Genomic DNA, 8,652 nt, shown 5'->3' on the forward strand with positions numbered 1-8,652 from the left:
TTAGTCTCTGAGTCATCCCTCATTCTCCTATTTATAATAGTATTAACAGGATAAAAGCTGTGCTGGCTCTATGATTAATGGTAACTGAAATTAGCTGAGTGTTCAGAGATTTGGGGAACTAGTGGACACATACTCCATATGAATGGAGCAGCTTGTGTTCAGCTCCAGCCAATGGCAAGAGAGGGAGCCAAGTATAACCAGATCTTCAGAAATTTTGAAAGTCATAAATCCACATTCCATGTGATTCTCTTGATTTCTAAATATTGACAACTAATTTGAAATTTAATTAAAAAAACCTGTGGAGACCTGCGCTTGTGCAGTAAACACATTTATGTGGGTTTGTTTATGAAAACTTTGAAACTAGAATACTTGACTAGCATCTGTTTCAAAATAGAATAGACATTTTCAGAAAACTAAAAGTTTAGACAACTTATCACTAGCCTTCCAGCTATAAAATATATAATTAATAGCTATACAAAGTCAAAACCAAAATAATCCTGTGTGTTCAGTGGCTCAGTTGTGTCCCAGTCTGTGACCTGATGAACTGTAGACCACCAGGCTCCTTTATCCATGGGATTTCCCAGGCAAGAATACTGGAGTGGGTTGCCATTTCCTTCTCCAGAGGAATCTTGCCCACTTAGGGATCAAAACAGCATCTCCTGCATTGGCAGGAGAATTCTTTACCACTAAGCCACCAGGGAAGCCCTAGCATATGGCAAAAAGATATGAGAAGGAATGAAGAGTAAACCAAAAATATTCCCCAGTGGCTCAGCGGTAAAGGATCTATCTGCAGTGCAGGAGACCCAAGTTCAGTCCCTGTGTTGGGAAGATCCCCTGGAGGAGGAAACAGCAACCTACTCCAGTATTCTTGCCTGGGAAATCCCAATCCATGGACTCTCAAGAGTGAGACTTGACTGAGCAACTAAACAAAAACAACAAATACATAATCAAATATTGCTTATAGCAACATAGGGAAATACATACAATATGAGTAGAATATGAGTAAACATACACAAAATGAAATAGTGAAATCATAACACATGAATTGGGATAAGGATAAATGGGTTTCCCACAATTGTACAAAAAACAGTAAAAGTATTAATTAGCAAATCAACAATTGCCCATGGTCCCTAAGGTAGTACTATCCCATAGAACTTTTCTTGATGCTGAAATATTTTTTACTAGCAATTTCCAATATTAGGTATCCATTAGTCACATATTATCTGTTGTGCACTTGAAATGTGGTGAATATAACTGAGGAACTGAAATTTGAGCTTGAAATACATGACTAGAGGCTGCTCTAATGGATGGTGTGCCTTTAGTGTAACATTTGAAAGACTAATACTGTGTATCATCCTGGAAGTCTGACAGGATGACTATCAAGAAATATCTTGCTTAATATATTAAGGAAAAAAAAATGTCATATAGCAAACTTTGAGACTAATAAAGTAGCCTTAGTATTGTTTTTGTTTGTTTGTCTGTTTTCCTGGATATATCTTTTAATTTTCCCTTTTTTGTCTCCTTATAATTAAGAAAATCTAGTTTATGTAGAAAACAAATTTCATTTTCAGTTCAGTTTTATATATGGACTATTTTGTCACATGATATTTAATTATATATGCAGTCAGATTTCTACCTATGTATTTACTCTTTTGTTGTTATTTGGTCCATCTTTAAATTTCTTTATGTTGCCTTTCATGCTTTTAGGGCATAATAAAATGGTTTAATGCCATAATTTTATTCTTTTGTTATTTTTTCCAAACTTTTAATTTTAAGCAGTATCTTAGATTTTAATGATCATTCTTAAATTTATTACTGTGTACTCCCACTTATAGATTAAGAATTTTGTTAGAATTGTGCACAATGTGTATTTACACATAATTCACTCTTATTTAGTCTTCTTTAATGCTCCTGCATGCAATTCCAAATTTCCTTTTGCGATTATTATCTTTTTAATTTGTTCATTTTGGGTTTACCTGATACGGAAAACTGTAAAAAGAACCTATTTGGTTATTTTACAGTAGAAAAATAATCTTAAAGAAATAGAATCAATAAAAAGTATGTTTTACAGTGAAAAAGAAAATTGTATGAAAGAACCTGAAAGTAAAAATGTTCATAAAGTATTGCTTGATTGGAGTTGTTCTAGAAGAGAAAGATCTCTAGAAAATTGTAAATACAGAAGACAAGAGGGACAACCCACAAACTGTAATGCTATTGAACTTTTAAATTTTCCCTTTCCAAAGAATTTGAGAACCAAATGTATATAAAAATAATTTTATGCAAGGAAATAAATTTAGAGAAAGAAGCTTATTGATGGCAAATAGAGTGTCTTTATACCACTGACAAAGAAAGACTATTAATATTTACTTCATCTTAATCCCTGCCCTTAGAGCTAAGCATCCCCAGCTGATATACAGTCAAATGCACAAAGAATCTCAAACCATTGAGAAGAGTAGGGGATTTCCTGGTAGTGACGACATTAAAGGCAGGTAGTCATAGAATTTCTGACTTAGGAAAACGTCATCAGCTTAGTCCTTTAACAACATGCTGAATTCACCCATGAATATGAGATTAAAGGAAATTTTCATCAGCAATTACAGAAAATATTATTGAATTACACATTTGGAGATGAAAGATTACAAGCCTGAGAAAGGTGACTGTGTAGAATGCCACACCCATAGCTGAGAGTATAAAAACACCCCAGTCTGGGAGGTGACATTAATCCTCAAAATCTTCTCCTAGTCACTCACCTGAACTCACATCACCTGTGAAGATGTCCTACAACTGCTGCTCTGGAAACTTCTTCTCCCGCTCCCTCCAGGACCACCTGGGCTACTCAGGCTCCTCCTGTGGCTCCTCCCTCCCTAGGTCTACAGGACTGACCTCTGCTCTCCCAGCTCCTGCCAGCTGGGCTCCTCTCTCTACAGTCAGGAGACCTGCTGTGAGCCAATCAGGACCCAGACTGTGGTGTCCAGTCCCTGCCAGACGTCCTGCTACCACCTGAGGACCTCCACGTTCTCCAGTCCCTGCCAGACGACTTTCCCTGGGTCTCTGGGCTTCAGGTCCAGCAGCTGCAGCTCCCTGAGCTCTGGATCCAGAAGCTGCTACTCAGTGGGCTGTGGATCCCGTGGCTTCAGACAGCTGGGTTATGGAATCTGTGGCTTCCCTTCCCTGAGCAGTGGATCTGGATTCTGCCGGCCAACCTTCTTTGCCTCCAGGAGTTGCCACTCTTCCTGTTACAGGCCAACCTGTGGATCTGGCTTCTAGTGATCAGCTTGTGAAGAGTTCAGATGTTTTCAGCAATGTGTCCAATCTCTGAACAGAGCTTCTATCATCTTCATGATCTTCAGGAAGATTAACGGCTCATCACATTTTTTCCAGTCATAAAATACTGACCAAAAATTGTCTGCTATGCATACTTAATGATCAATTTTATTGATTGATTTACTGAACGCATTAATGGAGTTAGTAAAATGAATGCAATATATTACTAGATCAATTAATGAAATTTATGTTAAGAAACAAATGAATTAATGTTAATTAATTAATGGAATCCTTGTTCATGTATTCACAAAATACATAAAAGCCTAATGTAATAGGCTTACATTTACATAAATGTAGGCTTCCAATTACATAAATGTAATAAACTCTTTCAATCTGCCTTCTAAATATGCTGTTAATTTTATTGTTAGTTTTAACTGGTTAAATTTTGGGTTTTTTTCCTTTTGCTTTTTTTGTGGAGGGATATTTAGGTTCAAATTTACTATACCTTTGAAGGCCAACTTTGGAAACCCAATATTGATAGATTTGAACGAATTTATTGTGAGCTTTGAGGTTACCCTGTGGCTCAGTGGTTAAAGAATATGCCTACAATGCAGGAGATGCGGGTTCTATCCTTGGGTTGGGAGGATCCCCTGGAGGAAGCCACAGCAACCCACTCCAGTTTTCTTGCTGGGAGAAGCCCATGGACAGAGAAGCCTGGAGGGCTAGATCCCATGGGGTCCCTAAGAGTCGTACATGACTGAAGCAACTGAGCACGCACATCGTGGGCTTTAAATATTTTCCTTCAAAACTTCTGCTTTCTGGAATCCTTATATTGCATACATAGACTTCCTATGCATAAAATCTCAGGAGTGGCATAAAACACATTTTCTTCAAAAGATGTGGGGCATTGACGTTTGTTGATTGAAGGAGGAAACAAGGAACTTAGAAAATACAACCAAGTTGGGGAAGTTTTTAGATTATATGGGAAGTTTGTACATTAGCTTAAAGAGCTTTCTTTGATTCAATCCATGTTGGGTGACAAAGAAAACCTTATTCCTTCATCTCACTGAAACTGTTATGTGTAATTGATTTCTTCACAGGTGCAAGGAGGAAGTCAATTACCTTTGGTAAGAATTAATTAGGTTCATGAGATGTAGAGTCTCACCTTCTTGTATCCAAAATCCAACTAAACATGGCTGGAAAAACACAAGCCTTTCATTTTAGAAGTTATTGCTTCATTCATATCTTATCATATATTTACACACTTCTTGACTTTACATTGCCATTCTGGTATTTTATAGGTTAAATGCTTCAGAAAACAACATGAAGTTAAAATAGATAACATGTTGATACGATCTAAAGCTAATAACAAAAAGACAGTATCTTTATACAGAGATAAAGAGAAATGTTCAATAAATTTTCCCTTTCATTGTTTTTCAGACCACTATAAGGATCATGAGAAACACATTTTATGGACTACTAATTTTACACATAAGGAAATGAAGACTCAAAGCAGATCAAGGATTCATTGTAGGTCCCAGTCTTACAATGAAATCACGATTCAAGATTTTATGACAAATGACTAACTTAAGAAGTGAGGACACAAGCAATTTGGGACAGAATAAGGAGAACTTTGAGAAGATGAAATAAAATGAACAAAGCAGAGAGGTACAAATGCACTTGTGTTTAGGGAATTATTGAAAATCAAGTTACAGTTTGTATGGACTAGTAATGGAAAATCAGGCTACAGATATGTAATAGGTCTGTTTCACTTCATTGTTTTGGACATGTTGAATTTTGGATCACATTAGTCTTAGTATTCATCTCATCTTATTTATACTGTTGAAATAGCTTTCTGCTAGGTCATTTTCATTCTATTTTCTATACCTGTTTAAACATTCTCAAATACTTTAAAAAATAAAGCTTTTGCCAAATATTACGTAAAGTAGTATATCACTATATTTCCTCATTTTATATAAATATGTTCCTATTAATATATAACACAATATAAAAATATAAAATATATAATAAACAGTTAAACTCTTAAATTCCATACTGCAAATAGAGTAGCAGAGTTTCTGGTAGAATTTTTTGGGTTCTGGAGCAATGAGGCTCCCCAAGTAAATACCCCTCTGGCCTATATGCACAGCTTCCTTTAGGCCAGGAGAAGGATTCTCTAAGTTGAGTTTCAGATGCAAGCAAACCCACTGGTTGGGTCAAACAGTTTGGCAAACCACAATGGTGTTGGTGGCATCTGTGGTACTTGAAAGAAATAAAGGAAACCTGCAACATGACGTTCATGGCAACCTCAATGGAAAAATCACAACATAGGCAAATAAAATTGTAGATTTTAAAATCTGTAGTGCAACATATCTTTGGAAAATCAAATTCTTTAATACTTGAGCATGGTAGAGGTACAAAACGTGACCATGGACCAAGTGATCATGAGTCGTAGCTGTCCATCACAAGCTGCGTTCTGATGAAAATTCCAAATCATCAAGTCGGTGGACTCAGTAGCAATCCATGGTAAGATGGAAATAGCTTGGAACTTCCCTGGCGGTCCAGTGGTTAAAACTTCACTTTGCAATGCAGGGGGTGCGGGTTGAATCCCTGGTTGTGGCACTAAGATCTTACATGTCTTGTGGTCAAAAAACTAAAACGCAGAAGAGAAGCAATACTGTAACAAATTCAATAAAGCCTTTAAAACTGGTCCACATCAAAAAATCTTTTAAACAAAAAGTAGGTTATTCAGAAATAAGCACTAGGAAAACAAGAAAGCAGGCCCAGACCACCTGTTATAACCAGCGTTGCACAACCACTCCTTTCTCAGGTCACACGTGTGGTCACATTGGGTGCCTCAAAGGACCAGCTGAAGGAGGAAGGGAACAATCCCAGTGACGCTTGCAGATGGGTTGACCCCTTGCATGGTTACCTTAAAGACCGTGATGAGAAAAAAAACATTTCCTCTATGGGTAGAATTGTAGGTCTAAATCTGGTTATCCACTCGTGTAAAAGAGAGAAGTGGCCCCAGTTGGTAATACAACTAGATTCCTAGACAGCAGTAATTGACCTGGCCAGCTAGTAAGAGAGCTGGAAGGAAAACTATTAGAACAATGAGACAGTAAAGTCTGGCATACAGACTTGTGGATGGATGTACACCAGTGGGTCCAAAGTGTGATGATCTTTATTATTTCTTTTCAGTGCCTACCAGAATGTATCCATCATGGAAGAGGAACTGAAAAATCAAGTTGAAAAAATGACTTTCAGTTGATGCCAGCTTGCCTTTGCCAGAAGTCCTAACAATGCTGGCAAGGTGAGCATGTGAATAAGTGACCACAAGAGACTGTAGATGGGTCCAACAGCATAAACTCCCACTTACACATCTGATACCATCAATGCCACAGCAAAGGTCCAATCTGTCAGCAACAGAGGGCAAGGCTGAACTCCCAGTGTGGCACATTCCTCAAGGAAACCAACTGGTCACTAGGTTGCAATTAAACACGGCCCCCTTCTGTCGTGAAAGGACCAGTGGTTCATCCTCAAACATGTGCCTACCTATTCAGAGTAAGCCTCTGTTTTTTCGTGCTTATCTCAGCAGCACCATTATTCAGGAGCTGATGAAAAAATTGATCCACCAGCATGGAATCCCTCACAATGCAGGGTCCAATCAGGAAATCCACTTCATAGTACAGGCAGCAAGAACTGAGGTCCATTAATATATATGAAAACCCACCGGACCCTGAAGCTCTCTGCCTTATGGTGCATTAAATAGTCCCACTGCCAGCAAAAACTGAAGTTTGCTTGGAGCAGGCAAGCAATGCCCTCAAACACTGGGTTCCAAATATCTAGTTGTTATCATCATCAATGACCCATTAAAGTGCTTTGTGCTTCCTATTTTTGCAACTGGAATTTCCAAAGATAGAAGCATGGTTCCCAAAGACAAACTTACTAAAGGACACATCAATCAAGGGTTTCACTAAAGTACAAATATGGTTGCTGGCTGAGCACTTTGGGTTGCTTGTTTCAGGCAAAAAAAAAGAAAGAAAAGAATTAATATCTAATCTAAGGGTAGATAATCCTGATTAATAGAAAGTGGTAGGGTTACTGTGGGGATGATGCCCTGCAGGAGGAAATGGCAACCCACTCCAGTATTCTTGCCTGGAAAATCTCCATGGACAGAGAAGCCTGGAGGGCTATAGTCCATAGGGTCACAAAGAATCAGACACAACTGAAGCAACAGAGCACGCAGGGTTATTGCTGCACAGTGAGGGTAGGAGGGAATATGTGTGGAGCTCAGTGGACCTACTTGGATGGCGCTTGAAATTTCCTGTCCAATTGTGGATATAATTTGTCCTATACAGTAACTCTGGCAAGAAAAGGATATGGCTATCAGAGTTCATGCCAAGTGTATGCAACTCTTTGCAACCCCATGGGCAGTAAGTAGCCCTCCAGGCTCCTTTGTCCATGGAATTCTCCAGGCAAGAATACTGGAGTGGGTTAGCATTGCATTCTCATACCTCTTGGGAATAAAGGCAGGGACGATACCACCCAGAAATCCACTGAGACCAATACAAGTGGTAACTGAGGGCAAGGCAAAGTTACAGTGGGTTGTGCGGGAGGGAGATAATGAATACCCACGGCAGCTCTAGGATCAAATATGGAGAGAGTCTGTTTCATCAGGCTGAGTCACTCTTGTACATTTCCCTCGGAAGGAAAGCCGACCAGAGCCACGGAGAATCTCTCTCCTGATAGGTTGACTTTCAAGGTGCAAATGGTGGACCCTGACAGGGACAGATATGCATTGAAACTCACATCACATCTCTTCTAAAAAGGAATAGCTATCCAGCTGTGACAAGTGAGGTTATCGGACAGCCTGTCTCTGCTGGCTTCATTCAGATCTGTCTCAGATTTCAAGCCATGGTCAGGTTTTTCTCATAGCAGCCCTTTGTCATTACTGAACAGGTGGTCAAATGGCTTTTTTTTCTTTTGCAAACTCTTGGTCTCCCATTCCTGTCTTATTGCCTGCTTCCTAGAGAATCCAACTAGCACATATTCCCTCTATTCTTTCTTGAAGTTTAATGTTTCCTTTTAAAATTATTTCCTTCAGTCTAAAAAATTTCTGTGTTTATTTCAATGTACATTTATCTGAGATAATTAACTCATTGGAAATTAGGACTCAGCTATTGTTCTGTTCAAAGGAAAAAATAAAATGGAGAACAGGAGTGACAAAAGAAAAAGGTATTTTTGAAAGAAATTATAGAAAAGAATTGGGAGGAGCTAAGATGGCAGAGGAGTAGGACGGGGAGAACACTTTCTCCCCCACAAATTCATCAAAAGAACATTTAAACGCCGAGTAAATTCCACAAAACAACTTCTGAATGCCAGCAG

General features: G+C 38.6%; 1 pseudogene; it reads left to right on the forward strand.

Moving 5' to 3' along the window:
• Nucleotides 1–2,723: 2,723 nt before the first annotated feature.
• On the forward strand, nucleotides 2,724–3,652 carry LOC147380311 (keratin-associated protein 13-2-like; annotated as a pseudogene).
• Nucleotides 3,653–8,652: the final 5,000 nt, after the last annotated feature.

The sequence above is a fragment of the Bos grunniens genome, chromosome 1 (genome assembly GCF_055505025.1).
Source record: "Bos grunniens cultivar Pamir isolate PY7600 chromosome 1, Bosgru_T2T1.0, whole genome shotgun sequence".
Classification (NCBI taxonomy): domain Eukaryota; kingdom Metazoa; phylum Chordata; class Mammalia; order Artiodactyla; family Bovidae; genus Bos; species Bos grunniens.